Source organism: Dermacentor andersoni, chromosome 3 (assembly GCF_023375885.2).
Source record: "Dermacentor andersoni chromosome 3, qqDerAnde1_hic_scaffold, whole genome shotgun sequence".
Lineage (NCBI taxonomy): Eukaryota > Metazoa > Arthropoda > Arachnida > Ixodida > Ixodidae > Dermacentor > Dermacentor andersoni.
The window spans coordinates 127,472,375-127,500,144 of record NC_092816.1 but is presented as its reverse complement, the minus strand read 5'-3'; the positions used below and the strand labels follow the sequence as shown (position 1 = coordinate 127,500,144).

Sequence of the window (27,770 nt, the reverse complement as noted above, 5' to 3'; positions counted from 1 at the left end):
CGTCGGATGTCAGCCCCCTCTGCACTCCCCCCCCCCCCTTCTCTTGCCGGTGTAACGGAAATTCTACGCCTACTGTTTTTAGCGTATTAGTGCATTTTCCATTTCTTCAGTACTTTCTCACGGAGTCTCGTGCCGTAACTATCGTGGTGTATTTCTAGTATCTCCTAATCTGAGTAAAGCTTGCAAGTATGACTATCACTTCGTCGCATTGAAAAAGCTATTCCTGTGCATCACAACAGGTATTGTACCTTTTATACCAAAGTAATGTCTCTAATCTGTATTGTTTCAATCCCAAGTGAAGCAGACATAACAGTGGGTAGCTTCTTCCTGTTGTAACCGATGCTTTAGAAGAAAGAAATTACTCAGCCCACTTCAGTGAGGTGGTACACGAGATTTGATTTTCACTTTGTACAACCTACAGCTTGTAAAAGTTTAATTCAGAAAATAATTACTTTATAGGCATCGCATCGAAAAAGTCTTTATTTTTCGACAGTCCTCGCCGTGCTTACGAAGGAAGTGCATCGCGATGTGCTTGCGTCCTTAGTTTCTCTCCGGCCTATCAATACACGTAGGGCCATCAGGCGTATCCCCTCTTGGCCAGCAGGCGCATCTCCGCGGGCATACTCGTTGACCTTCAGCGCTTGTACACTGTAAAAGAGAAGTTAGATCCGGAAAATATTACCATAACATTCAAGTTTATATACTTTAACAACAAAGGTACCTCCCGTATATTCGGAGTACGTGGCTGCCTAGCACTTTTTGTGCCTCAGCTGGGCGCTGGGGGCACCGAGCTGAGGAATTCTTGTGTTCCATCAAAGCGAGCGTGTATGTGGTGCATTCTGATATGCATTCAGCCCCTCAGCGATCACGCAGCGTTCACCGGTAATGCGCCGGCCACCCTGCGGCCTCAGTGTCGTGCAAGGTTAGTTTACATGGATGGGAACTCGAGGCTGAAAATTAGGTTCCAACCCAATGGAAAACGACATCCGTTATGGTCATGCGATTGAAGCGCGACTAGATCTCGCGGGGCAAAACACCAGTTGATGAGAAATTCTGCATTCAATACCTCACGAACTGAGTCATTTCGAAAGGGATAGAGAATGTCATTGGAATAGGAAATCTTGCTTCCATCCGGGAACAATTGTCAATACGAAACTGTGCAGGCTTCCTGAAGTATGCGCGAAGCGATGCGTGCTGCGTAAAGCGTACTACATTGAGGTTAAGTGTGACGAGCAGCCAGGGTAACGCATTCTTTTCAGTGAGGCGCCCGACGACAAAATATACTCTGTTGGCTCTGCGGTCGAAGTGGAGTAGCCCGCATCAACTTCGGGCAGCTTGAAACTAGTGGCTGTACTGTTCGGCTGGGTCGTTCACACAACATCACGCGCAGGTATTTGCGATCCCACCGTTCCAGTGGTGTTTGTTCTTGATTAGATATGGCATGTATTTTAGTCTTAAGAATAACTGCCTGTCTTTTATTTCGAAAGCATTATATGCCCCACATTAAGCGAGAATCCGGCTTCGTCGGCCTCGCCACCGGGAAATCATACCAAAAATGGCTGACTGCGCAAACAGCAAAAACACGTGAAATATTTTCGAATTGACGGCAATCTTCTCAGGAGTTCCTGTAAACAAAATAAATCAATGAATTTTAAAAAAAATGGTAAATGTAGCACTCGGTGACAATCCGACCCAAGCCTCGGGGGTGAGGGACTAATACTTTCTCGACGCCACAAACGTGCTTATTCCGATCAAGAGTTTTCACGTCTACAATTAGCGCATTCAGACCACCTGATAACTTTTCTCTTATCTATGTCATGAATGTGTCTATGTACACTTTGATTTGCCCAAAAGTTTAGTCTTCTGCGTCTCCTCTTTGAGCCACCCAGCTAACAAACCTGGTTAATTTCCCTATAATATTGTTTTCTTCGATTATTTTCCTTCGTCTTTTATATTCCGCCATCTTCTAAGAAGCGGGCGTGAAAAAACATGATAAAGCTTTCTTAACTTTATGTTGGAGATCGGGGGCTGCTGTGACAGAATTACGCGTTCTTTTTAGAAAAGAATGTTTAAGACAGCAGTTTGCCGTGCTAAAGTAGCAATTGCTAATGGCTGACAAGAATCATGCGCGCACCAAAGCAAAGGTAGACGCTCAAAAAATGTGCTGTAAGAATTTTCTATTACAAAAGCAGGGCATCCGCGCAACCAATGCACGCGCTCTAGCGTATGCTACTCATGTCACAATGACAGAAAAATTAAAAACCTACTGTTACATAATCCATGCCTTAAGTATATGTGTGTCAAAATGGTGTAAATACCAATTTGAATTTGAAATAAAGTACTATATTAGGAGCGTATGTGCGCAATCGGTGTTAGCTCCCGCAGCGACAGACCTTAGAAACGCCGTAGAACGTGCCTGCGCCCCAATCCAGTTCGCTCGCCGTGCCCTGGCAAGACTTTAACGCTATCTGGTTCAAGGCACCGTGTCGCAAAAAGAAATTGGTGTCGGCGTCCGGCGTCGGCCGCTTCGTGAGGAAAAAATAATTCCGAACCACGCATAACGAACTACGAAGGCCCTTAGCGTGGCGTTAATGAACTGAAAGGCGTCACTGAACTAATTGAATTTGTCGAAGTAAAACGCGTCAGCAAAAGTACGACTTACATAAACCCACAGACATGATAGCGCCGGATTGGAATTTGAATATATGAGAAAGTATAGTTCTGTTGCTGAGACATTCGCCGTCGATCTTTACTCCTAAGCCTTCCCAGTTTAACAGTTTGAATGCTTCTTCCAAGCCCGCAGTGATTAGCATTGGAGAGATTGTGTCTCTCTGTCTGACCCCTTTCTTTATAGGTATCTTCCTGCTTTTCTTGTGTGGAATTAGTGTAGCTATAGATCCTCTTTAGATATTTTCCAAGGAGTTTAGGTAAGCGCTCTGTACTCCTTGATTACGTAATGCCGCTATGACTGTTGGTATCTCTACTGAATCAAATGCCTTTTCGTAATCTATGAAAGCCATATAGATAGGCTTATTATGCTCTGCGGATTTCTCGATGACTTGATCAATGACATGAATGTGATATATTTGAGAGTGTCTCTTCCTGAAGCCCGCCTGTTCCCTTGAATGACTAAATTCCAGTGTTACCCTTATTCCATTGGACATTATTTTGGTAAATATTTTATATAATACTGGGAGTAAGCTAATGGGCCTATACCTTTTTAATTCTTTAATGTCTCCCTTTTTGTGGATTGGTGTAATGTTTGCATTCTTCCAGTTTTCTGAGACCCTTGCAGTCGATAGACACTTAGTATGAAGAGCCGCCAGTTTTCCAAGCATTATTTCTCCTTCATCTTTGAATAAATCGACTGTTATTCCACCTTCTCCTACCCCTCTTCCTGGTTTCATATCTTGCAAAGCCCTTCTGACCTCATCGCTAGTTATAGGAGGAGTTTCTATATCCTGTTCACTAGTTATCGGAGGAGTTTCTATATCCTGTTTATTACAGTTTGTAATTGAGGTATCCTGACTCTTTTGGGTACTGTATAAGTCAGTATAGAACTCTTCCGCTGCTTTTACTATACCTTCGAGATTGCTGGTGATATTACCCTGCTTATCTTTCAGTGTATACATCTTGGTTTGTCCTATGCCGAGTTTCTTTCTCACTGATTTTAGGCTGCATCCATTTTTACGGCTTCTTCAGTCTTTCTCAAGTTATAGTTTCGAATATCACCTATTTTCGCCTTGTCCATCAGTTCTGAGAGTTCCGCGAATTCTACCTTACCTCTTGAGTTGGACACTTTCATTTTTTGTCGTTTCTTTATTAGGTTCTTTGTTACTTGGGAGAGCTTGCCTACTGGTTGGCTTGGTACCTTGCATCCCACTTCAACTGCTGCCTCTGAAGCCAACCTAGTTACCGTTTCATTCATTAGCTCTAGATCATCATAATCTCTCTGTTCTAAGTCTGCATATTTGTTTGCAAGTACCAGCCGGAATTTACCTGCTTTTACCCTTATTGCCTCTAGGTTGACCTGTTTCTTCTTGACAAATTTCGCTCTTTCTCTCTTCAAATTGAAGTAAATCCAAGCCCTCACTACCCTATTATCCCTGACCTTTACCCTTTATATCACTTCTACAACCTGCACTATGCTGGGATCAGCAGAAAGTATGAAGTCAATTTGATTTCTCTTTTCACCATTAGGGCTTTTCCACGTCCACTTTCTGTTGCTATGCTTCCTGGTGAAGGTGTGCATTATTCGAAGCTTATTCCTGTCTGCAAATTCTACCAGCATCTCTCCTCTAGCGTTCCTAGAATGGACGCCGTTGTTGCCTATTGCTTGTTCGCCAGCCTGCTTTTTCCCCACTTTTGCATTGAAGTCGCCGATTACTACAGTATACTGAGTTTGCACTTTTCTCATGGCTAATTCAACATCTTAATAAAACTGATCGTCGTCATCGTGACTGGATGTTTTAGTGTAGGCTTGTTCTACCTTTATTCTATACCTCTTATTAAGTTTGATTACGACTACAGCTACCCTCTCATTAATGCTGTGGAACTCGTCGATGTTGCCCGCTGTGTCCGTATGGATTAGGAATCATACCCCGTATTGCTTCTTATCTAGCAGACCTCTATGGCAGAGGGCTTGTCCGTTATTCTGCAATGTATAAGCCTCACGAGTTCTTCTCATCTCACTAAGGCCGATGATATCCCAAACAATGTCTGATATTTCCTCAAAGAGTCCTGCTAAGCTAGCCTCACTCGAGAGGGTTCGGGAGTTAAATGTTGCAAGGGTCAGTTTCCATTGGCGGGCTGTCCGAACCCACAGTCTCCTAGCACCCTTTGCTGCGTTATAGGTCTGACCGTCGCCTTGGTCAGGTGCTCTGCAGCTGCTTGGGACTGAGGGCCATTGGGTAATTGAGTGAGCCATGTTGAAGGGGGTGGCCGAATACTGCACCAGGTAGGCCAATTCCTGTTCTGGTGAGGGAGTCTCCTGTTGCAGCTTCGGTTTGCTGACGAAATTGTTCTATTCAGCAGCAATGCAGAGACGAATTACAAGAAATGATTGAGGACTTTAACAGAGAGAGTCTAAGAGTGGGATTGAAGGTTTATATGCAGAAGACAAAGATAATGATAAACAGCCGGGCAAAGCAACAAGAGTTCAGGATCGCCAGTTGGCCTGTAGAGTCTGTGAAGGAGTACGTTTACCTAGATCAATTATTCACAGGGAACCTTGATCATAAGAAGGAAATCCACAGAAGAATAAAAATGAGTTGGATCGCATACGGCAGACATTGCCAGCTCCTGACTGGAAGCTTACCATTATCATTTAAAAGGAAGGTGTACAATCAGTGCATTTTACCGCTGCTGACATATGGGGCAGCGAGTCGGAGACTAACAAAGAGGCTCGAAAACAAGTTAAGGACCGCGCAAAGAGGGATGGAACGAAGATTGCTAGGCATAACGTTAAGAGACAGAAAAAGAGCGGTTTGTATCAGATAGCAATCGGGTATAGAGGATATTCTAATTGACATCAAAAGAAAAAAATCGAGCTGGGCAGGTCATTTATTGCGCAGGTTAGATAACCGTTGGAGCATTAGGGTTACAGAATGGGTACCAAGAGAAAGGAAATGCAATCGAGGACGACAGAAGTCTAGGTGGAGCGATGAAATAAGGAAATTCGCGGGCGCTAGTTGGAATCGGTTGGCGCAGGACAGGGGTAATTGGAGATCGCAGGGAGAGGCCTTCGTCCTGTAGTGGACATAAAATGGGCTGATAGGTGAAAACTCAAACAAAACCTTCTTTTACAAAGCAGGTTGTTTTTTTTTTCAAAACAAACCCTTTCACACCGTTTCTATCATTCACCGAGTGGTGCGCCCAGATCTGTTCATTGCAACAATGCCATCCGGATGGCGCTTGCCTCCGCGGATCCGCCACCCACGTAAGAGGCCGCGTTTTTACCAGAAAGCTCACCTTGGTGCATAGTGTTCGCCGCCAGCGTTTCCCTTTAAGGGTTACGGTTACACAAGCTGCAGTTGCCAGGACGCGTGAGAAGCACTCGCGTATCTTCGAATGCCATCGCGTTCCACCCTTAAAGCCAACTTGAAACTTTTAAGTTGCTCCTTGGTTGACAATAAGGCAGCAAAGGTCTTCAGGTATGTTGATGATTGTTTTATTTTATTAAACCCGATGAAAATCTAGATATGGCATCATATGACATTGTTAACTCATTCAAGGCACGTAGCAAAACTTTAAATTTTACCAAGGAACAGGCTTCAGAGAACGAAATAAGGTTTTTAGACTTGGAACTGACCTTTTCATACACCGGACACGTTTATTGGGCGTATGCCCCCCGCACGAAGAAGCAGCTTCTACCATTTGAGTCGTCACATTCATTATTAGTGAAGCGAGGCCTAGTAGCACTGTGTTTTAATAATGCCCTCAAGAAAATCTGCGACCATTCAACGCAGCAAAGTTTTGATGTGCAGATCCAGCGTCTAAAGGCGGCTGGCTGCCCTGATGACATCTTAAAGCTGGTAGGTGAAGCTAAATAGCGCAGGTTGAAAAAAAGAAACAGATGGTAGGGTACACGCACGTGGAAGTGAGGATCATAAGCGAGTGGAAGTTAATCGTTATATCCACAATCTTTCACACAATGTGAGAAATGTTACCAGTAGACACGGCATACAAGTTGTGTGCTCGGCGCCACGTAGGCTTTCAACACTTTGTGCCAAGATTGAAAACCGGAAACTTAAGAGATTTTGCGCTATTCGCCATGTTTCCCAATTCAAAGAGTGCACAACCAATGTTCTTTATCCCATACGGTTGTCGTGTAGTAGACTGCACATCGGACAGACGGGACGCTGTGTTAATATTTCTTTAAAAGGACATGAAACATCTGTGACGTCAGGTGGATGGTCAAACTTGCCTGCTCACTGCTCAAGTTGCCCTTGCCATCATGTTTATTAAGACACCCAAATTATTCGTAGGGGAGCAACGAAATGCGAGAGAGAAGTCATTGAAGCTTACGAAATCCAAAAACACGGCCACAATCAGTGCTTGAGCTCACGCTCCTTATCGCTATTTTGCAAAGAAGTGGCTATATTGGAAAAATGACGCCTTAAGAATATGTCATTCACCGATGTTTTTTAAGTTTTCTCTCACTGCCGGGTTTTGTATGGCGCATGCACGTGTTGGTTTTCTTTTCTTTTCGACCCAAGTGTTTCATTAAGCTCTGTTGCTAATCCTTACGCGTGTGGTTGTCTTTTCTCTCCTCTTGTGCATGCGTCTTCGAAGGCTGGGTTTCGTTGTCTGTCAAGCTATGTACCAACGCGCATACCACTAGAGTCTTCTACGCTATCTTGGGCGAGTTGGCGGAAGATGCAGTCTGACTCCGTTACACTGCGTTGGTTTTGCACGCAGAATTCAACCTTGTTTGCTGTTCTTCAAGGTTTTTCTTATTGTTGTTTTGTTTTAATTGGTATAACATGTTTTAGTTCAATTATATTAAATTATAGTTGTTGTACATCAGTTTCATGCAAGATTCGCGTCATAACGTGCGAATCGCAAGGGAAGGCGTTTAATGCAAGTAGTGAGCGTATATAGAGCAGTACGTTCCCAGGTTCGTAACCGCGGCAGATGCATTCCTAAAGTGTTATCACGAGCGTTATGATACTACATGACAGAACGCTACCCCAGTTATGCCTATAAAGCGGCAGTCAATTTGCATTACAACTGTCAGCCATGCCCTATGCGATGTGTAAGGACAAGGATGTACCGTCTCTGCCGTTAATCTAAGCAAGGCGGACTTTCAAATTTTGTCTGACAAGTATTATATGGTTTATCAACAGAAGCCATTTGTCAATCTCATTGTTTTACTAATTGCAATAGTTATGCCAGTCGCATGTACCTAGCAGGGGACGAAAATTTTATCTGTTTGCATGGCACCAAATTCAGTGTGAGGAATGCATAAACAGAAGCTATTTTAATGTGACTGCATTTTGTTCCCGCTTCTGATACAAACTAAGTATTTAGTTTCTTGTTTTACAGAAATGTCAGCGGCACAAGTATTCGTATGGCTTAGATACTGAGAAGTTCGAACGAACAAAACGCATTGATGCGTAAAATCCTTAACTGTATTTTCCGCACTGTTCCCGTGCGCGACATCTCTGATATTGCAGTGCATAGTAGGGCCCCTGATTAATCGGCAAATTATTCGATTGCATTGTTTGCCTTATATTCATGTGGGGGTGCCAAATTTTAAAATAGCCTTTGCTACAGTAGCCCATGTAGCGCTATAGAACAGTTATTGCACGAAGTACAATGTAAGCAACGGTTTCACTAATGCTCATCATAATCTTATTCGCTTTTTCTTGGTAACCATTGACACGCGGTGCTAAAGCTATGCGTCTGCTAAAATGATCAATTTTTCTCTTTAGTTCCGGTTATCCAGGAATGTTTCTCGTAGCACTCATATTAGCCTTTATTATGGGTGATTTTGTTTTAAAGATCCTCTGGGAAGAATGATGATGATTACTATATGTTGGCATACCCTTTGAAATGGGATGGCAACAAATAGTCACCTGGCTTGCCTGAGTTAATCAGGTATGCTTAGATGCATTTATTTTAGAATATTTTTCTCTTCCTCAAATTTGTACCGCTACCAATGCCTTTAAAGGACTCACTCGCATCAGGAACTCCACGGCGTCAGCGCCCCGCCGTTATAGCGGGACATCTGTCTATTAATCATCGAACCCACCAAAGGTCATGCTTTCGACCATCAATGGTGGCGTCATCAAATTGGTTCCACCAATAATCGAGGGTTCGACTCCCACCGAAGGTCATGGGCTCGAGTCCCACCAAACGTCGTGTGCTCGAGTGCCTTAAGGAACTTTATTTTAATTATCTATGCCTTAACTCACCTTACAATCAAAGGTCGTGGGTTCGACCATCAGTGGTAGCACCATCATTTTGGTACCATTGAACTTTGGTCCCACAGAAGGTCGCGGGTTCCACTCCTACCAAAACCTTGGGCGGGAGTCGAAGCCACGACGTCTTGTGCTAATTAAGGCAAAGTTAATAAATGCACTTGAGCCCGAGACCTTCGGTTCAAAGATTGTGGGTTAGAGTGCCATAACGACGGACAACGAATTTTCGACTCATGAGCCACTTAATGCTTTCGTCTTAAAAACGATTTAGGCCATTACGCAAAATAAGAACAAGAGCATGGTGGCACAACCAACCACTCCGTTTCAAAAGGGACGCTCATAGCGCCCCTTTCTCCATTCCATCCATAGAACAGCTTCAAGCAAGAACGTTTTAAAGAGAACATGTTGCATTTCACACTTGTGAATTGAATGTATAGTCTTTGTTATTTTGCATTTTGGTTGTTATTATTCAACAAACTTTAGGCAATGACTGGGCGGCCTCGTGAAGGCATGGCAGGCAGATAGTCAAAATCTATGAATTGTCCTGATTTTTGAATACTTCGCTGTCTCTATGTCAAAGAATTACCGGACTGCGAAACCGTGACTAAATAGATAGCCTACACCTGGGTTAAGGAGGAGGAAAGAGAAAAGTAGAAGGCAGGGAGGTTAACCAGAATAACGTCCGGTTGGCTACCCTACACCAGGGGAATGGGAAAGGGGAAAACAAAGATCACAGGGAGAGAGAGGAGGGAAGGAAAGAAGGAAATTGCGGCGAGTTCGCTGACGCGTGTGGTCTTACAGAAATCGCGTTAATAGTCACACATGGTCACACCTGGGTTAAGATTACTAAATCTCTGCTGAGGTACTGAACAGTGGAATACTTCAGAAGCCTTGCTATCTGTAATATTTTAGTTGTCGTCTTCTCCTAATTTTCCTTATGTTGTTGCGACATTGTTCACTTTGCAAACTGCTGTGTTAAGACCAAAAGTCAACGCTTGATCGAGGCTTTTGCTCGTTCAACCACGTGCCAGCTTATACAACCACAGCTTTAGTGCGAAAGCGCTACTAGCCGACCAAGCTGAATTTCGCCTCTGTCTCCGTGAAGCCCCTTCTTCTGTGGCCGCGAAACGGCCGGCTCTGCTTCCTATCTCGGATGATGCTCACACGCGTGGCCGCGCGTGACGTCATGAAAATCTACCGCGCTCTCTAAAAAGGTGCACGCGTGCCGCGTCGCTTAGTCACTCCTCTCTTACGCCTCTGCGTGCACAACGACGCCCGCGTGTGTATGCGCGAAATGAGTATGGCAAGTGAATGGGGATCGTCGTCAGAAATGTCTGCAGGAGAGCTTAGTCGCGGCAGGCGCTGCAACCAACAAAGATATCGGTAACAGAGGCAGCGGGAGTTGGCCGACGAAGATGTGGCCAAGGGATTGCGACGGCAGCAACAAAGAAGACAATTAATGGTGTTGAAACGTGCCAATGAAACTGGTGAAGAACGACAGGTTGCACAAGCGTGCCAAGCGCGTGGCCGAAACGGATGAATAGCGACAAGCCCGACTAGCTGCCGACGTTGTAGGCCAGCATTGCATCGAATATCTGCTTTGGCACGAATTTGCGCAGTTGGCGCGACCGAACTGTCTGTCAAATTTGTCAGACTGGACAAGTGCGAGCACAGCTTCTTCCACTATTTTGCTTCCTCGCTAAGCTGCGCACTCTTTAGCTAATAGAGAGTTATAATTGAGCGGGTTTACGAGCCAGCGGTAGAGCGGCCGAGCAGATACGATAGCGAGGCGCCGCACGAAAGCAAGAGCATTACCACGATAGCGTTAAGAGGGCCATGGTGCAGAAATACTGGCGCTGGTGCCTGCCGTCCAGCGTCGACCATCATATCGGGATTGATCATTCCGATCTACGCATACCCAACCAAGCAGAACCTCCGTGTAGCGCAAATAAGTTATTGAGCTTATTGAGTTGCTCAAAGTAAAATGTGTCCTAAAAAGCGCAAAGTACAATTTACGCACAACCTTCTCACATGATGACATCAGATTGTAATTTGAATACACGAGAAACAAATTCGATTACGCGGTAACTCAAACACAAACCCTTTTAACGTGATAACGCTTTCCAGCAGCCGTTTGACGTTGTCTTGGGAGTGGCGCGGCCTCCTCGGTTCCTTGCACACACACACACACACACACACACACACACACACACACACACACACACACACACACACACACACACACACACACACACACACACACACACACACACACACACACGCACACGCACACGCACACACACACACACACACACACACAAAGTTCGCCTTCGTGCATAGCCTTCGCCGCCAGCATTTCCCGGTAAACCTTACGGTTACATAAGCTGTAGTTGCCGGGAAGCAAGAGGAGCTCTCGGGGGTCTTTGAACGCTATCGCTTCCACTCCTAAAGGCCAAGCTTCAGTGTCCTTAAAAGTGTTTATACCTCAGCTATTCCTCGCTCAGTCGACCGTAGTCAACCCCCTGAATAAATCTAAAGATAGTGACATACGTTTATGTTGCCGACGCAGCTGCCGAGAGCAACATGAAAGGATGTAGAATAGGTCTGCGTCTTCCACTTCGTTGAGCGCAATGACGTAGCGTTTGTCGCGCCATTTTCTCTATTTTTTCTTTCTTTTCCAGGTCTAGGCGCACTCGCGACTATGGCAGTTGGCCGTCCAGTTGCCGCGGCGAGGCATTTGTAAGGAATTTTACAAGTTTCGCCTAAGTTTCGCGGCTATCCGCTTCATTGAAGAACTATGTTTTTGTTTTGTTTTATGTTAGAGATTAATTTTAAGGGTACTGAAGGCGCAAACCCATACGGAAGGAGCTATTTGCTTTGTTCATGGGGTACGGAGATCCGGTATGGCTAGATTTGTGCAGAGGTGCTATTGTCGCTGATCATTCAGATGTTTTCTTTTCCTGACTATGCTAATGTCAATAATGTATGAAAGTATGGAGTGCGTAGGCTGTATGCTCTCCTATATCGGGCTAAAAACGTTACACGTGTTATTTTTGTACTCCAAAGAGTGCGTAGGATTGTCAATCCATGCTTTTTTATACGCTGCAAGAATATTTTGGTAGGACAAGCTGTTAATTACTATCAAGTGTAAATGATATTGACTGTTGTATGTAGACTTTCTCCCCTTCGCCGCATTGGCAGAATAAAGTGGTGCTCGAGTTTATTGGCTCCTATTGACATGGAAGCTGCACAAAGAAAAGGGGGGAGGTGTTCGTTGATGGAAACCATTTCTATGTGTAACGTTCGTTAGTCCATACACTTTGTTTACAAATGAAGTACTGGTTCCAATGCAATGCTTGCGCTTGAGAGCCAGCGGCACGAATTTCTCAAAAAGGCGTAGGACCAGTTCACTGCGTACAGAGATGACATCGTCATGACGAAAGGGCGAGAATAGTTGAGATGTTGCACGTTGACCGCCCACATTTGTGCATAACGCTCGGGTTATTCAGGCGAATATGTCACGCGCCTTATGTTCGGCCATCATGCTACTATGATCCTTAAATTATGAAGCTTCACAGGCTCTAAAAACGGCAGTCGAATCGGTTTAGGCAAGTCCACACTTACGCTCTTAGAGCAGCGCTAAGGCGTCCGAGTTGTAGAACCAGCAGCTACGTTGTGCGACGCAAACGCATAGCCTTTCCCTTGGCCGCTGAATCTTTGACTTCACTGGCGCCCTTTCACCGCGGGCAAGAGTCTCTGGAAAGTCGCCTAAAGAATCTAACCAATTCAGTAGAGTTAACTGGCTTCTGCTCAGAAAGAACTCGCTTCGGCGAAGCCGGCACGCCACGGAGCGAACGACCAAACTTCGAGGGCGAGCGACGAGGAAAAGCGCTAGCGGCAAGGAGACTAGGAGCCTGTTCACAGCCAAGCTCTCGCTTCAGGTTCTCGAGCGCAGTCATCCACTGCAAATCGTCGCCAAATGGACCTGCTGCTGAAACTTGTCGCGGGATACAGAGGTCCTCTCCGGTCGTGAAAAACCTCCGAGGCTTTTTCACCTGCAGGTGAGCCAGCGCCGCGATTAAAGATGACGCCGACGACGAGCTATTGCTATTCGTACGGGTCGTCGCCACGATGGTTTCTCAAAAACGCTGGTTGCCTGCGAGCGCTCCGCTGGGGAGAGGAGACAAGCCAGCGAGCGGTCCTCTCCGTAAACACACTGGCCTCCCCCGCGTTTTCCACGTGCGCAGTGGCATCTCCGCTCGACATTTGGGCCCGCTCACCCGTAAAACCGTTTAGACACAACTTACTTATGTCATTCAGTGAATTATTATGAGAGAAACTGTTAGCCTCCAATTGGTCGGCATTCATCACGGCGTTGTCCTTACGAAAGAAAGAAAAAAAGATCTGCAGGGATTGCAACAAAAAGTGCATCTTATTATTTCGAATATCGCGTACAATATGCAGGACGGCATTCGTTCCTATAATGAACAAGCACAAAACAAGCACCACAACCACACGTTTGACATGGGGAGCTTGCGAGGTAGGGAGTGACGTCTCTAGCGTTTCATATGTAATATCGCCAGCTTAGCAACTGATTTCATTGTTGTTGCAGCACCGATATCAGTAGGCAACACGTAGCTAGGACTCCCGCGAAGCAGCATAAATACGAGGAGCAACAAAGGGTAAAGAAACGGCTATACGACTAGCAGCGATGTCCTGCCAAAATTAGCATTGCTACCATTACTCTAAATTACCATTACTACTATTACGCTAAAGCAAGAAAGCATTGCGCACCCCCTAAGCAGTTGTAGTGGTGGGTTTCAGCAGCTTTGCTGGTCATCCACTTTCGAAAGGCCGCAATGGCGAGTCAGTTTCTTTAGGTAAAGCAATTTCGTATCAAGAATACAAAACTCGAAACATTTAAATATATTAAGTGATCCCACTTCATGAACGCCGTTTCAAGAAGTTCAATTAATTTTTTCTCTAGAGAAAAAAAGAAATGCTAACTGCACCTGGTCACGCTCTCGCTTTGCGCATGCCAATGTAGGTCAGGATTATGTTTTATTTTTGATGGAGAGAATGCGCCTCTAATATAATTTCTAGGTTTCTTTGTGGCTTCTGCGCCTAGTGTTTTCCCTAACATAGAGCCCAAACAACGAGAATAGAAAGCGATCTGTAAGGCGTTCAAGAAAGTCATTTTGCTACGTTGATCTGGGACAGATCTCTGCGAAAGTTCAACCTTCAAAATTTTGTTGTTGCATTCGACCACAAGCATTCATAAAACAAAAAAAGAACCATTATGAATTTAAGCAACTGTGTCAATGTGGGCGCACGGAAGTAATGAGTGTAAAACAAATATCAGAACTCACGTCACAAGGGGAGCCAAAGTTTTCATCAGAAAAGGCATTTGGCATTCTGGAAAAGTCAAATTATTTATTAAAGATGTCTTCTTTCATATCCACTACACTATTTCATAATATTTATATGTGTACAAGAGGAAGGGAGTATCGTGTAGGTGTTAGTTCCACCGTAGAGAGAGGAATTGCTTTATAGAGGCAGTGCACAGACGTCACCGGGATGTATAACTGTCCCCTAACCGGCTAATCTTCTCAGAGGGAGCCGGTGAAAAAGATGGGCGTGAAGGAGAACAATGATAGGCAGTAGGATGCGGCTCATATACACGTTGGCCTCCGAAGTCTATAACCCCGTCTTGAATGTAAGGTCGTGTCAACTGAAACCTCAGTAGAGTGTTGATTGTTTGCTGCGTTCTTATCGCGCCCGGCGTGGGGCCCTAGCACATTTTTGCTCAACAGCCTGTACTCAGTTTTAGCTAATAAACAAGCCTGTTCACTGTAATATTTACGACAAGCCGCAAGTACACTCCACTGTCTCAAGTACATGCACGCATCACCGTCCGATGAAAAAATTAAATTATGGAATTTTACATCCCAAACCACATTCTTACTATGAGGCACTCCGTAGTAGAGGGCTCCAGAAATATTGACCAGCTGGGGTTCTTTAACTTGGACCTATATCTAAGTAAACGGGTGTTTTCACATTTCACCCCCATCGAAATGCGGCCGCCGTGGCCGGGATTCGATCCCGCGATCTCGTACTCATCAGCCCAACACCATAGCCGCTGACCAATCCCATCGAGTATTGTCTGGTGAGTCGGCAATTCAGATGCGGTGAAAATAGTTGAATGGCTACAAAAGAAACATATGTTATAGCTTGCTATACATATTTGACTATTGGGAAAACTTGTGCTTAGGCCATTTCATGACTTGCTTGCCTTTTTATTTGGTCTGTTGTACGGGTTAAAGTTGTAATAATGAATTTCACGAGAACAAAACTAAAAGAAAAAAGAAACATTATTTAGCACAATGTACCCAAGTATCAGCATGCTTTTTCATACGTATAAGATGTGCTTCCTTGTATTAAGGGAGATGCGAAGAACAAGTTTCTTAGGCTAGTTCTGTTAAGTGAATGCTGACCTTAATATATTACACGGTGCGTGGGAATGTACGATGTAGAGAGGAAATCTCCCGCGCAATGCAGTTTCCACAGACTAGATGTTCCATTTGGTATAATATGCCATGCGCATCCTTGATGCTCAAGGTGTTTCTATAGATATACGCTAGGGGTAATTATGCCTGCCATCCTCTTTGGACGACCAGAGTAGATACAACGAAACAGCCATAGCAGAATGAAAACGCCAACTGTCTAGACAACATGGTGCCCGGAATTTAACAACTGCTTTTTTGTTTATTGCCCTTCATACGGTTTGCATCCCATAAATGAGGTACCCTAATGTATCACTGAACTAAACTGGAAAATACGATTGCCTAGTGCTATGCAGCACTTTAAGGGGATCCAATTTGTCGCACGGTATATGATAGTTAGAAAATTTGCATTATAAGAGCTAGATATGACAATGAAAAAGCTCGCAATGGTGGTTTTCTTTATTCTACGCTGTACCACACTTTTATAGGTTAGAAACAATCAATAAAGATTCCTATGTCAGTCTCTTCCAAAATGCACGCTAGTTGCGTTTATTTCAGTCTAAATGTAGTGACCCCGCCTTGATCGCTCATAAATTACAGGATTAGAAATTACTTTCTTAAACATGTTTAATGTTGTGCACTATTATTAAAAACTGAGCATCCACCTTAATGTAGCAATAGAACTCTAAACGTAATATATTTTGCAGCTTCCCCTAGAAGAAACCTCCAGAATTAAGAAAAAGACCTCTTCTTTCAAATATGAAACCCGTTGCCATCACCTCTACGGATCTGTCGCTCTTGAATGTGACATAGCCACGAGGCGAAAGCTAATTAACTGACAGCTGGAACAGCAGAAACACTAACTGCACATATTTGTAGGTGCTACATAGACAGGGTACAAAAACATTTTAGAATAATATTTGTGTTTGAATTAGGCTTCGTTTGAATGTTACAAACCCCAGATGCCTGTAATTTTCTTTAAATAAGTATTGGCACTGTTGCAAACCTCGAAGCTTTGATGTCGATTTGCTGCTCAAAAACAAATTAGTTTGTTCACTTCATTTTGAGGCAGTGTACCTGGAAACAATCATCCGTTTAACCTGGTGGACTGCTATCAATCGGTAATAATGTTTTGTCCAAACCATAGAGAGAATACTGAGAAAACAAGCAACTACGCCAGTTTTTTTGCGACCCAAATAAAACGTATTTACGCCCTGGATTCTGCGTTGTGTTTCTTATTTGCTTTCTTCTGCAACATAATAGTCAGTATCATGAAAGTAAGGTTCTACGTGCAACGACTAAGAAGTAAAACTTTATCTCCCCTTTGCGAAAACCTTTTTTCTATATGTGCGTTTGAACTAGAACAAGAAAGCCTGACAAACCGAACACTTGTCAGTGCTCTATGCCGTCGTTGTTCCCTCTATTAAACAACAGTTTAAGTATGATTTAAATGCCTTCAGTCCTGGCAGTATTTGTAATCTTGGTGCAGGACTGATGAAACACTTGTGTTCTTTAAAAAAATTAGGTTTCGTAGGAAGTTTCGTACACTTAAATCAGCGTAACGTTCGTGTTTTGGGTATGACCGTTTTGACAAAGCACAATTATTATACACCACACTGTACTTACCCCTTGCAAGCAGTATAAAGTAAAAAGAAAGTGAAGGCGAAAAGGTAAACAGACTTCATAGTGTTTCGAGGAATCCTTAGCTACACTAACGAGAGCTTCAACGAGTGTGCATGCCCGCTAAAAGCTTGCCACTTTTATACCTCCGAGCACGGAATCCTTAACTATGGTCAAATTTTCTGACATATTGAAATAATTTTTTGCTTATCCTGTGGAGCATGGGAACAAACTTTATTTACCCGTAAAATAAATTCTAGAGAACCTTTGGGTTATTTCCTGCGGGATTGACCTATAGCCAAGGGTCATCACGTGAATATGACATTTCTCGGAGGAACGAAATATATTGTCGTCGAACGACGGGAAGCTTTCACCCCAAGGGAATAATGAAAGTGTCTTTACGGACGCCGGTTAGTGCCCAGTGGAAACGTGTGGAAATGTGACCAAGCAGAATTTAATAAAACACGAGTAGGTATGGCATTTCGTGATCCGAGGTAGAAACTGTCACTGGTCAACGCTCCCAAAAGTTGATATTCAAACGTTCGTTATAACCACAAACTGACATTTCACAATAAAATATTTAGAACTCATAGGGACTCGTTTTGTATGTCTTCAACCCTGCTGCTTTTGACAGTGACGGGTCGTTTTCGGCTATACCGAGTTTGTTTAAATGTTTGAGTTATAATAATGTTTTCAAAAAGATCTGACACCAGTAATTTTCCAACAGCATACTTGTCGGCAATCGCAAATTTTCCCTACTAAATATTCCTTAAAAAATAAAAATAAAATTTCAGTTCCGGACGTCGCTCAATAGCGCACATGCAAATAAACTAACTCTGTGGCATGTAGTTCGACGCCAGATATATGGTGACGCTTATTGCCACAACGGAAACTAGTCAACCTGTTCACCCCTTGGTTTTACTGGTTATCCCGCAAGGCACTTCCAACCACGGCCACATTTACTGCGCTTATAGTTGTCTTGGCTGCCGGCCTTGTTTTTTACGGAATTGCTGAGTTATAAAGCACATGATGCCTAAATATCCTGATTGCAAAGATATGCGTCCTCAATACCAAAATTTATTTATTAAACAAAGGTTTTTAACCTTTCTATGGCTACTTTACTAACAATTATGTAGGCACAAAACGTCGAACTATCGCCATCTCGCGGATTTGTATGGTCCTGATTAGACGACCTACGTACATCGGAAAAGCTTTCATAGAAGCCCGGCACAGCCTATTCGTATTAAATACACATCTTATTATATCACATATATGAAATACAACGGGTGCTTTATTTATGTTTACTCTGATATCATTCGAATAGATATGTGTGACAAGTAAGTGCCCTAAATTTTTTCTGTTCAGTTGTATTTCTTTTGCCCTCGCGCACCTCTACTGATCTATCGCTATTAATATCTCATTGACGAAATATGAAAAATACACCAAGATTTCATTTTGAACACGGCGCTTTCATCTCAGCAGAGAATAAAATTAAAGTTCGCAAATTAAGTTCGAATAAGTTAAAGTTTGTTAGTGTGTGTTACATAACATGCGCATTAATCGTTCAAACTTATCAGAAGATGTAGGGCGATTGATTTCTTAGCGAAACTGTATTACCGACGAAGCTGCAGCTCATGAGTGACACAGGAGAAACTAGTCACAAAGAGGAGTGCGTAAAACGCGCCAGAGGTGATAGCCGCAGTATGGGTGACTAGCGCGGACATGAGAGTTCTTTGTTCGTTTCGAGGGTCCTATTGGAGACCGTCGCACGAACTTCCGTTTGGTCGACCAACCTAACTCGGTGTACTGAGATTCTCGTCATTGATGCAGCATTACGCAGTGGCTCATCCATGAGCGGTTTTCGTAAAACAGCGCTAAAGGTGAACCGGAAAACCCTCAGCGATTGCAGTTTAGGCAGCGGTGCATCCAGAAGGAGCCATGTCGCTTTAAAGAAGCATTATATATATTTAAAAGCGTTCTGCGCACGTCCGTATGTTTATTAGCGTCAATGAATATTTAGTTCACTTGCAGGTGGGAGAAACTATGAGCCAAGGCAAGCCATGACCCAGATTTGTAGCAACGTGTATTTTTACTGGCCACGAACTTGCAATTTCGCCGTGGCGGTGCTCTGAGGAGGCACATGACGTCACAACGCGCGCCTAGCCGCGGATATTCTCTCTCTCTCTCTCTCGCTCCCTAGTCACTACTGCGCATGCGCCACTAGTAGCACCGCGCCTTTCCGCCGCCACCATTTGGTACGACGTCAGACCGCGTTCCTCGTCGTTGTGCTCGCCTCCGCTCGCTTCGCCAGCTGCATCGCATGCCTATAACATGTTGGAGGATTGAAAAGGAGAGCTCGCGTGCGCCGCAACCACAGTTGAGGCGGCAGTATGGACGGCGACAATTCTGACAAGCAGCAAGAGGCCTGGAATCGACATCGGAACGAGATGAAGAGGAAACGAATCGCCCAGGAAACAGGCGAACAGCGAGCCGAACGACCGGCTAAACGCCGCAACCAGACTAACCTGGACTTGCAATCATGATTAGCCAAGACTGACCATGCTATGCCTTAGCTTTCGCTACGTATATCCTGGCATAGCCGAGCTCAGCCACTGCCAATTTTTCAACTGCCTTTGACTGAGACCTGGTTCAGGTACTTGACTAGGCAAGGATGCATAGACTTTTTAGATGTTTAGATATGCTGATGCATATTTATTGAAAATGAAGGCTAATTCTTCTATGGCCACCACAAACTCGGACGATCAACCCTTAGTGTTGTTCTGAGTTCATGCAAAGCGCCTGCACGCACGAGATGCCTACTGACCACATTTTACAGTTTTCGTACTCGAGCCTCAGATTTTCAGAGCGGCACTCTGCTGGGGTCACTGTGCTCGGTCGCGTAATGAGCTATTTCTGTTCGATACTGCCCACTACAAACATATTAAGAGGGATATTCCATCGATGTGTCTGGAGGAGGCTCTGGTAATATCTTTCCACCAAAGGATGCAGGAAAACTTTGATATTCACTCTAGCCGGCTTTATTCTTAGGTATATTCAAGCTCTGTCATTGCTGCATTCCGCCTTTTGCGACGCCGAACTGCACATGCGCAGCGCGCTCGCGACTGACTACCAAAGCCATTCGGCAGGCGCGCCCCACGGCCAGACTCGATTCTCCCCTCGGAGTAAGTCGGGGCAGGCCGTGGCAGGCGTTGCACTTGTCAGTCGAATAGGGCACAAGCCGTTTCTCTTGGACCCTTACAGACCGTGTCGGGCCGTTCTAGGCGAAGTTTACCTGGACATATACCGCGACGACGCCTGCCCGTCCTGCGGGCAGACCTCTATCTAGCATACATGCTTTCGGAATGCGGGTCTAGATACACCGAGTTCAGCAAGGAGGAGTGGGAGTACCTTCTGCGTAGCCCCGCTCTAGAAAAGCAAATCCTGGCTGTCCAGCGTGCCCGCGACCGGGCTGGTGGGCTAGACCTGCAGGTGCCGACCTTGGACTAGCCGGGTGCGTGACGAGTTCGCGTCCTCGCCGGACCTCCAATAAAGTTCTGTCGCTCACTTGTCAGTCTCACGATTCTCGCTGTAGCGCGCACGGAACGCCTTTTGAACATTATTGCCATCGAAATTTGGCACGATGCCAAATTCGTGTGTCGCTTACGGCTGCGCCTCCCGTGGCCATCCCAGCAGGACAGTCAAGTTTTTATGATTTCCGTCTGTAAAACGCGATCGACAGCGCCGTGAAGCCTGCATGGCTGCGAAGCGGCAAGATGCGCAAGGGCGTCAATGGCAGCCGTCAGCAGCATATCGACTGTGCGGGAAGCACTTTGTGACAGGTATGTATTGGCATATGCAGTTTACCGCTCTGTTTTTGTCGTTACTGACTTATACGAATAATCTCGAAAAAGACGAAAATCTATGTTTGAGCTAGCGAAACAAACGATGTCTGAGTTTGCGCGAGCCGCGTGAGTGAAACGCGAAATGTTCTTCTTGCTTCTTTTATTTCTATCTTCCCTGCGGCCGCCGCTAAAACGTCGTCACTTCGCAACTTACACCGTGCACACGTGCCGCTTTATAGACGCTCAGCGAACGCTCGTAATGTCGGCGTAGTTATCTGTCGGAGCCAAGTGCGCCTGCACTGCCGGACTGATGTGGGAAACAGCGCGCACTGTGGAAGTAGCTGGTGGTGCTAGTCAGCAATCGTTGCTAGTTGTCGTTTTGTCATTTTTGTCTGCACTAGGTGATATTTACTTGCAGAAGGTTTATGTTCGTTTAGCGAATCAGGATGTAGTACGGTACGTATAAGGCTCCCTGCGGCGTCTTCTGGAGTCGAGTGGCGCGTCTTATTGTGTAACTGGCACATTCACAGCGGCGCCTTCGCTGTCACCGAGACATCTGGACTTCATACCGACGCTGGTTGTGAACACACACCAGTTCAAAAAAAGGACGCGGTAGACCGCTATGTTCGTACCAAGGCGTGTTCTAAGAGGAAGGCAGGTGCCCCGCAGACAGCAGGTATCCCTGATTCTCGGCATTCTGACAATTTTTTTGGCATTTATGTAGATGTACATGCACACACTTTATGTGGGTAAATAACGTATGCAAATTGGCATTCTGTCGACCTCCACACTGCCTGTGTATACATGTACGCCTAGCACTATGGCACACCATAAATAATGACAGGTCGTGGGGAAACGTGATATTTGCCCTACGAATTGCACATCACGCGCTATTCGAGTCATGCGTTTTTGTGCGTACTCATACTGTTTTATTACTTATTCACTTTACGCCACAGGTGCTGTGGTTTCAGGTCAACGAGAAGCTTGTAAAGCATTGCTGGATCGCTTCTTCTAGCCGTTCGTCATGCTGAAGAAATCTCCTGGTACAAAGCATTCACCAGCGGGCTGCATGGCTAGCTGACTATGACAAAATATGACGGCGCGTACACGTTGTTTCGGTCTTGTCTCACACGCTGCTTCTTTGGTCACGAGTCTAGCGCAGGGCTGCTGCCAAATTGTTTCTCGTGGCCACCGCACGATGGCGCCACAATGCATCGAAATAGGGGGATTCCAGAAACTTTCTTTCAAGGCTGGAAAGGAAATCGCAAAGGAAGGCCGTGAACGAGAAAGAGGGCAATAGTTGTGCCTTACGTGTATAATGTTTAGCGCAACCTTAAAAACGTGGCTTGTGTGAGCGTGCTTAGTAACCGCCAAAGCACTCCTCTTGTGGGACGAGGCATTGAATCTCATACGTTACCTGCGCGGTTTGCTGCGGTTTATGAACTGTATGCTGCTTAGTCGTGGCCGACAGAGAGAGAGCAAAGAGAGAAAAGGCAGGGAGGTCAACGAGGCGGGCGTCCGGTTTGCTACCACACACTGGGGTGAGGGAAAGGGGCAATAGAAAGAAGAAAAGAGGAAGGAAGTGATGACTGTGTTTAGTGAAGCACTGTGATACCAAAGTGAGGTTCCATAGGTAGTGATCTGCGTTGATCACATCTGGGACGACCAAAGGGCCAGTGGTAGTTGCGCGAATAGGAGGCTGCGGGTGAGCTATGGGGCTTACTCGAGAGTTGCAAGCACTGGGTTAAGAGGATCCTGTACTTGCACTGCACTTCGCGCTGACGGAGTATGCAGCTTGCTGAAAAGTACGCGAAGGGTATTGATGAGCTACCGAAGCATCACAACCACTTGCTGGTCTTCTTCCGAGCCAGCGCTGCGGACTCTACCGCAGTGCGCTGTATCCTTTCATGTGACTGTGGCTCCGGCTGTCGCACCGGCTGTGGTGCCAGCTGTGGTATCGGTCATGGCTCCGGCTGTGGTATCGGTCGTGGCTGCGGTTGTGGCTCCGGCTCTGGCACTGGCTGTAGCTCCAAATGTGGCTTCAGCTGTGCCATTGGCTGTGGCCCCGGCGGTTTCTTCGGCTGAGGCTTCAGTTGTGGCGGGGGCTGCCGCTTTGGTAGCGCGCGCAAAGCTTCAGTATTGGTGTCCTTGGACTCGACTCTGCCAGGCCTAGGGAGCAGATGAGGAGGAGTCTTCGGTTGTGGCGCGCTCTTCAAGGAGGCATCTCTGTTCTTTGAAGTACGACGGCGTCGGGAGCGTCGCTTTTTAACAGCCGCAACAGCTTCCCAACGAGATGAACGGTCTCTTGCCACTGCTTCAAGACCTCCCGTTCCACTACATTTTGGGACAGTCCTTTGACGTAGCATCATGGGTCCCAATGCACTTGGGGCATTTAAGAACAGTGGCTACACGGAAATCTGCAGCGTGGAGCTCTGCTCAGCGCGAGCGAACTCTCGTGTTCCCGCACACAGCACATACGTGCCCCAGCCTCATGCAGTTGCAGCATTGGAGTGGCCTTCGAATAAATGGTCGCACGGGGTGTCTAGATTGGCCTACCTTGACGTATGAGGGAAGAGAGTGGCCCTTGAAAATTACCTTCACACAGTGGGATTCGCCGAGTCGAGACACGTGAGGTATGGCGAAGCCATCAACGGCTGGCTTCATTAGAATAGGCAAGTCAGCGCTGGAGATGGAGACGTCGTAGATGACACTGGTAGTGGTGTCAGTGTCCAGAGGAATATACGAGCGGACCTTCATGCCGCCAAGTTCCGTGGGTTTGCTCAAAGTTCACAGCGCAGTCTCATGTACAACATCAGTAGCCAAGACATTTTTTTGTGTGTGGTGACTCTGACGTCTGCGACTTGATTTGGCGGCACTGCTTCAAGAAGCACCGAGACACACTGTCTGTGGAGTCGCCTCAGGTTGTCGGTAGCAAGTTTGGGTACAAATAGAATCGTACTCACTGATGTATTCCGAGTTCGTCCTACAGTCGACGTGCTTGAAAACAGGTAGGTCCTGGCGTTTCTTCGTTTCGCTTGCGGCTCCTCACAAGTTGAAAGTCGTCATCGGAGAAGTCCTCACTGCTGAGCGACTAGACACTGGTATCGTCGCGGTCGGTGTCACTGAGGAGGCCAGTGCGCTTTCTTGACGCAGCCGCCACTGAAGTCGCCATTCCCGGTAGAGGCGAGGGGACGTCAAGTTGCGTCCGTGCCACCATCCACGGCGGCTCCCGTGTGATATACAAATAAATCATATCAATCAATCAATCAATGTGATATACAATAAAACCGCGATAGCGCCCCATCTGATATGACGCGTACATACTTATTATGCATGACTGTACCGAAGCAAAATAAATCTTTACTTCTGATTTGACACTTTTTCGCTATTACACCTCGGCTATTGGTCAACAGCTTTAAAGCTGCACCCACTTCACCTGCCTGTAACGCGACGTCACAAAACTGCAAATATTCACCGCGTCAAAGTGACGTGTACGCGTTAAAAATTCATTAATACGCCTAACAAAACTAAAGTTTCTTTCAGAATAGCCTCAGGCTGCCTCGTTCCGAAAGGAATAAAAAATGGCTACCGCTGATGGCTCAGACACTGGCTACTCGCACCTGCCGAAGAGCACGGGTTTATTTGCGTACAATAAAACATTTTGCGTTGTCGTGCAACGTTTTCGAGTATTTTCGACACATTTACGACCTTGCTCTACCAACATTTCTTTGCTGAGCATCCACTTTGTCAGCATTCTTAACATTCCGTTGCATGCCGCTGCGATTTTCGACCACCGCAAGCTAAGTAAAGGAAAGCGGACCAATCGCAGACGCTGGCGCCACCCTCTTCATTCGGTTATCGATTTTCAGTGCACTGGCTCAGCCCCATCAAACCCATCTACACTTAAGCGTGCTCCTCGCTTCTTGTCAGCCAATTAGATAAGACAAACCACTCAGTGTAGACAACGTTATTCGTTTTTGAAGACAAAAATGACCTCCTATAAATGAGGAGAGCGTTTGATTGGTCTCTTCAGACAACTCTGTGAGTCACCGCACAATACATTCGTCCGTGGTTACGCAAATTTGAAGTCTGGAGATTGGAATAAAAACATATTGGAATAGTTTTATGTTATAGGGCCCAAGCTTCCGGTCTTGCATGGCGCAAAGCACAGAACTTTCTTGCGCATGCTCGGTATGACATTATGTGGCGCACTTTTTCTGAGAACAAAGTTAGTTGTGGGTGACGCCATCCTACCACCGTTTTTTTCTTCCTCTGATGCTATGCGTTTAATTAGGTTAAGTAAGCAAACTAGTGTCTTTATAATCAAATCAATATTCTCTTACTCGTGTGAAGGGTTCTAACCTCGGCAAACATTCTGGAGGGCATTCCTGTGGTTTTCGCGCTTCCACATACGCGGTTAAAGTTTCTCGGAAGTGCGTTCGCGCAGGTCGTGCGTCTGGGTCACAGGCATTCTGAAGCGCGAGAGGCTGTGAAGGTCAAGAACCGCTAATAAGTCAACAGGAATTCATTCATTTTCTATTGCTAGAGGCCACGATCGCAGGCATGCTTCATGTTCCAATCTACGCATGCATACATATCACTAATTCAACTATTGCATTTTCATTTCTACTTGGGTCAAGCCTGCAGGCGACCATTAATTGAGATATTTTCATCACTCATCATGACATAGAGCTCAAAGTTTTGGTGTATTCTACATTGCTTCGTCTACTGCAGATTGTTCTAAGGCCCGTTATAGACCGAAGCACCTTCCACACTACATCCTTTGTAACACGTATTGGCGCTGCCACTGATCTCTACTACGGTTAGTGGGTAGTTCCAGAAACGTCAACTTGATGGTTCTTTTAATAATTGTAAAGTATCCCGAAAATGCAAGCGCTTTTTTACCTTCTGTCATCAATCTAACGACTGTACAATTATTATTATTATTATTTTGCTGTAGGCAAGCATGATCACTTGGCGACACACAGGGCGGAATTTCTGGAACCTCTCCATCGCAGGGAAAAATAAAACGGCAACAAAAACAAATGTAGTGGTTGTAAACATGCGACGACTGCACATAAAAAAAAAATCACCACAGCGTAAAACCCCGATGACAAGCTCAAATGCCTCTGGTAAAGAGGCGCACCTGAGTATGTCATCAGGTTCGCGTGCATATCGCTTCCAATTAAGAGCTGCATTCAGTTAATATTTGTTTGCATTAGTGGAAGCCCCACACTCCATTGTCTTGCTCTAGCGACCACGAGCTAGCAATGTTTAAAAAGAAACGCAAAGAAAATGCGATCAGAAAAGATGCTTCAGCCCCTCGACAATGCTTCATTTTCAGGCATTGAAAAGCACGACGCACGCTAGCTTCCGGGACAAGCGGCGGAACATCCGCTCACTTAGCAAGCTGCCGCCTCGGGTAGCGGGTATGCGCCATCCAGCAATATTGTGGAGGTCAATGTGTTAGAATGCACTATCTCCGGCATCGGCCGATTTTGCCCAGTGCCGCCCGCTTAGCATCTTACGCTACGTATAAACTGTGCGACGTTGCGCCGAATTAGTGATCACCCAGGTTAATCGAGTACTAACATTCTTTCGGCGAAGTATAAGTAACATCGTCGTTTGACATACGCCACATGAAATAGACGTAGTACGTGCGATTGTATAGACGGAGTAGCTAACAGCTTCATAATCCCTATTACTCTCGCTTACGCTTGCCCACTACCATTGCAGTACCCAACAATCGACATGTGGTAGGCTCGCACTGAGCGGGCGGCGTAAGATTCAAGCCATGGCGCCATACGATCATCTACAACCTACCTGTCCTCGTGTTGCTCACCTCACACACATATGGTCGTGACTCACACAAAAACAACTCAATTTAGAGGAATACGCCAGTCTATCTGGTGTTGTATTTCGGGACCCCATGCAAAGCTGGGTAGTCATGTACCTGGAAAATATTTCGCGTAACATTAAATAACCTTCAGCGATTGGAGCAACCGACAAGTGCATACATTGTTTGGTATGTCGCGTACAATATACAGCAAACTATCTGTTTTGAATGAGCCGCATCCGCGAAACAAGCATTCGGACAGCATGATTGGTGGTAAAGCGCCCCTTCTAACAATGGGAAGCACGTAGTGTTCGCCGCACACGTTTCCCGGTAAAGATTATTGTTGCGCAAGCTGCCGCGGTGACAGCAGCTTGCGACGTGGGGAGTGACATCATCGTTATGTCAGCTGATACACACCACAGGTAAGCGGGAATTACGTCCCGAACGCCACTTTCTCCGCTAGTGCCTGGTAGGCAAAACCTTCGAGACAGAAATAGAAAAACACTCAAGAATGCTGCTATGGCAACGATTTTGTTGATGCGCGTGGAGAAAACCCATCCCGGCGCCAGCGGGAACGAAGGGCCCTATAACGTTGTTACGTTTTGCCTACGACGCGCGGTATAGCCGGCGTGCATGCAACGGACGCCGGGGCTTCGTTCAAAGCGGCGGACATTTTGGCCCGTTCAGCGCCGCCGATACGCCTCCCCGCCAAGCGCGTCCAGGCATGTTTCAATGCCACGTGTCTTCAAGTGTGCGTGTGTGTGTGTGTGCATGTTGGTGCCCACGCTTGTCAAAGCGCGGCAGCCGGGGAGAGGAGCTCCCCAAGTGTGACGCGAGGAGGTCTGACCGGCGCCGGCCCGGCGGATGCGTCACTGCACTCGTCTCAAACTGTCTCTCAGCGTGTCCGTGCCCCGTCACGTGCGCCTCTATCGAGGCGTTCCTTCTTGCCCTCAACTCCGAGTGTATAAGAGCAGCTGCTCCCGGACGCCGAGAGAGGCATAATTTCTACGTAATCTAAGCTGCTACGAGGGAGATACTGGGCAAA

General features: G+C 45.9%; 1 long non-coding RNA gene across 1 annotated transcript; it reads right to left on the bottom strand.

The window, feature by feature from the left end:
* Positions 1 to 461: 461 nt before the first annotated feature.
* LOC129381804 (uncharacterized) lies at positions 462 to 17,155 on the bottom strand. Its single transcript, XR_008609950.1, has 3 exons — positions 17,054 to 17,155; positions 14,294 to 14,339; positions 462 to 648 (listed from the first exon to the last, which is right to left on the bottom strand). It is a non-coding gene; the product is annotated as an uncharacterized lncRNA (long non-coding RNA).
* Positions 17,156 to 27,770: the final 10,615 nt, after the last annotated feature.